General features: G+C 34.5%; 1 pseudogene; it reads left to right on the forward strand.

Annotated features, from left to right (window-relative positions):
- The first annotated feature begins 378 nt into the window (after nt 1–378).
- Nucleotides 379–1,296, forward strand: LOC106026659 (olfactory receptor 5AC1-like; annotated as a pseudogene).
- The last annotated feature ends 3,069 nt before the right edge of the window (nt 1,297–4,365 follow it).

Here is a 4,365-nt window from a genome sequence, read left to right on the forward strand (position 1 = left end):
CTGGAATTTTTATCTAGACTTGCTTTAAAAGATTTTAGTATAAGATATAAATTTAATTTTCATTTTTAACTTTTTAATTTTTAAAATATCTATCTGTCCATCTAAATATATTATCACAATTCTGAATGAAATGTTATAATGCCCAAAAAACTGGAACTTGGTGTATTTGGTCTCATCATTAACATTTTAAAAAATTCTTGTACCCCAGAATTATTTATATTGCTATTTATACTGTATAAATAATAATATCATCATATCTATTAAGGAGCACTGAAAACAGAGGAACATGACATTGTAATCCAACCCAATTTAATGTGAACGCTGGTAATTTTTTCTATGCATATTCTCTCATTGTAGTGAACAGTCTACATAGATATAATGGAGGCAAATCAGATGTTGGTGACTGATTTTTTTTCTCAATGGGATAACAGATCATCCAGAGCTGCAGGTCCCTTTGTTCTTGGTGTTCTCATTGATTTACATAACTACTATCTATAGTGGGCAACTTTGGATTGATTTTTCTCATTTGGAAACATCCCCATCTTCACATTCCTATGTACTTTTTCCTTAGCAGTTTAGCCTTTGCTGATGCTTGTACTTCCTCCTCTGTGACCCCCAGGATGCTCAATATTTTAGACAGAGGCCAAATGATCTCCCTCTTTGAATGCATGGTTCAATACTATGTTTTTGGTTTTAGTGCCACGACAGAATGTTTCCTCCTGGTAGTAATGGCTTATGACCACTATGTAGCCATTTGTAATCCTTTACCTAGTGGTGATGTCCGATAGATTCTGCACTTGCTTGGTAAGCATAGTTTATGCAATTGGTTTTATTCATCCCATCATTCATGTAGGATTATTATTTAGATTAACTTTCTGTAAGTCAAATATAATAGATCGTTTCTATTGTGAAATCTTGCCACTTTATACAATTTCTTGCACTGGCCCATCTATTAATGTATTAGTAGTTTTTATTTTTGCTGCTTTTATACAAGCTATTACTTTCATGAGTATCATAGTCTCTTATACTCATGTCCTTGTTGCTGTCCTGAAAATGAAGTCTGAAAAGGGCAGAAGCAGAGCCTTCTCCACATGTAGTGGTTACCTGCTCTCAGTTTGTCTGTTCTACGGCACTCTCTTCATCATGTATGTGGGTCCAGGGTCTGGTCCAGATAAATATCAGGATAAAATATATTTGCTGTTCTATACCATTATAATTCCTTTGCTAAACCCATTTATCTACAGCCTAAGAAACAAAGAAGTTTTAAATGAACTGAGAAAAGTGATAAAGAAATAGATATTTCTTTTGAGAAACTTTCAAGATTCTATTTTCTCTTTTAAAAATACACCATTTTAGCTCAGCATTTGGGAGGCAGAGGCAAGAGGATCACTATGAGTTTGAGACAAGTCTGGGCTACACAGTGAGCTCCAGGTCAACCTGAACTACATAGTGAGAGCCTGTCTCAAAAAACCAAAATTTAGTCTTGTATTTTGCACATAGTAGAGTTCACATAATTTTCATAAGGTAAAAAGTTTATATATTGTTAAAAGAATAGAAATTTAGAGTATATTTGCTTTCTTAGTAATACTTTATTATGATCACAAGACTAACTGACAATGACTTTAAGGGGAGATCTCAATTATTTATTGTTTTAAATTCATGTTCAAAGATCAAACTTGAATCAATAAATTGTTATACCATTGGAACAAATAAACACTTGTATTTCTGTATATACATTTTAAAACTCTCTTAAACTTATATTCTCTTAAGGGAAGATGCAATGTGTGTAAATCCTTCCTTTAAAATATACATATGCTCTTGTAAGCAAGGTATTTTTCAAGTCTTCACTTTAGTTGATATATGTAATTACCCAAGCAATATGTAAACTAAAATGATGTTAGATCAAATATGACAAACCTTAACCTATTACACCATTTAAAACGAATAGTTCTACAAAGTTTAGGGTACTATTGGAGGGTAGCATATTTTTATATCAATCATTGAAAATTATAAAACTTTAGCAATTAAAATGCTTAAAATATTATGTGGTTCAGTACAACAAAATTGGAAAGTTCTGAGTTCTTTAAAACTTCTACCTTGTCATTTATTTGTATTGTTGAGAAACCTATTCCTCATACACAGTAGTAAATGAGTATATTATTTTCCAGGATTGAAACCAAAATAAAATGAACAATCATATTTGATCATCTTATGATTAAATAAATTGATTTTTCCTTATTCACACTACATATGCTTTCTGCAAGGTCATTGTATAAGTATATAACCTTTGTCCTAATGACTTGAGGATATATTCAATTAAAAAAAGATTTCTCTTGTTATGTCGCACAAATTTCCATATATATATATATATATATATATATATATATATATATATTACCATGAAGAAGTAACAATTTTGTTGAGTCCTACAATTTACCTAGTGTGGAAAAGATTGACTTCCAGCGTAGTACATTTTAAGATTGAAAGCCTTAGATTTGTTTCTTCTCAATAGATCTGTACCGTGCTTAGGTTTGAATTCAAGCTGTTTATTTTCTGTGTTCACAGAATCTTCATAAAAGTTATTGCTATATTTAACTCCAGTTCAGCCTAGCGACAAAGTTTTGTCACTTTCTAAAAATGTGCCATGCATCCTGATTATTCTTATGTAATTGATAAATGTTGTTATCTGTCACATTTATTTCATTATCATTTAAAGAAAAACTGCTCCTCATCTGTGAAGAGTCATATTACATATACTTTTTCTATGCTGGATTCATTTGGAACAAGTGTTATCTAACAGTCACTCCATGAGGAAAAGTATCACAGGAATTTCCACCATCAGTGAGGACAGTACTTTGCAAAGGTGTAACAATGAACATTGAATTTCTTTTTTTTTAAAACATACTCTTTTCCATGATCCCTTAGGGTGAGGAAAAGCTTATATTTGATGTTTTAAAGCATGATAAATAGCTGACTTTATAAATTTATTTATTCTTTTCTTTGGAATTACTTCAATAGGCTTGGGGGACTGATTTCTGGTCTTTCTGTGTATGATCACAAAGCTTAAACTTGCTTATCTATTAGAAGATAGATGTGATGGAAAAACCCATTTCTTTTGCTTTGGGGAAACTGAAGAAAATATAGGAGATGGCCGTGTGTGGGAACAATCACATATGTGAATTTAAATTTCTTCACTTGTAAGATTAGGAGATTTTTTTAGAAAATGGAGAGGAAAAGTAGACATGAAGTGGTTTATTTTTATTTTTATTTTTATTGAAACAAACTTCCATAACATTAGTATGGTAATACTTTCATAACACAAATTTATCATATTTCCAGAGTAAATAAGTCTGACATAAATCTCACTGGGTTTAAGCCAGTATGTTGTCAGGGATGCATTTCTTTCTATGTGCTCCATGAGAAAATCTATTCCACTTCTTTTTCTAGTTTCTATAATATAAGCCACCCACACTTTGGCTCATAGGGCTCTTTCTCTGTCTTGCAATTCAACACTAGTTATCTTGTGTCCAAGACTTATTGTCACATCTTCTCCTGGCAATGACTCTTTGGCCATCTCTAGCTCCTACTATCAGCCTCTAGTGGCCTCCTCAGCTTCCTGAGGGCAAGGACTACAGGTATGTGCCAACATGCTCTATGAAGGGAATCCTGAAACCAAGATTTTAAAAGCAATATAAATTGGATAAAGAAAATATCATTGAAAATGTACCAGTCAGCTGGACATGTTGGCACATACCTATAGTCCTAGCACTCTGGAGCCTGAGGCAGGAGGGTCACCATGCGAGCAAGCCCAGCCTGAGTTGCAATGTGAGTTCAAGCCTAACCTGAACTGCATAGTGAAATCTGGTCTCAAAAACACAAGAAGTAAACAAAAATGCACCACTCAGTTTTGAACAAGTTACTCCATGGCAACAAGTATTCCTAAATTCTCAGTAATTTACAACATTTACTTCTTCATACCTACTGTCATTCAGCTATTGCTTGTAAAAGTCCATAGTGATTGCTCTCTTCTGGAGCTCAAGGACCCGCCAAGAGCCCAGCCACACTAGGCTGCACTTGGCACATTTCAGGCCTGCCCAAGACAGGCCCAGGGATCCTCTACAAATGGGGAAGCTCAGCTGGTGGCTTGAGTGAATCTGCACCATCCCTAGCCCTGGGAAGACTTTAAGAACATCTCTTCTGGAGCTCAAGCACCCGCCCAGAGCCCAACCACACTGGGCTGCCCTTGGCAAGTATTAGGCCTGCCAAGAACACACCCAATGCCCTTCCAAACTGGGAAACAGCTGGCTGGGGTAAGTCCTTGCACCATCCAGAATCCCAGGGAGACATTAAGAACATATCTTCCCG

This window comes from Cavia porcellus, unplaced genomic scaffold (genome assembly GCF_034190915.1).
Source record: "Cavia porcellus strain 051 isolate PalLab524CR breed Dunkin Hartley unplaced genomic scaffold, mCavPor4.1 scaffold_7, whole genome shotgun sequence".
In the NCBI taxonomy this organism is placed as follows: domain Eukaryota; kingdom Metazoa; phylum Chordata; class Mammalia; order Rodentia; family Caviidae; genus Cavia; species Cavia porcellus.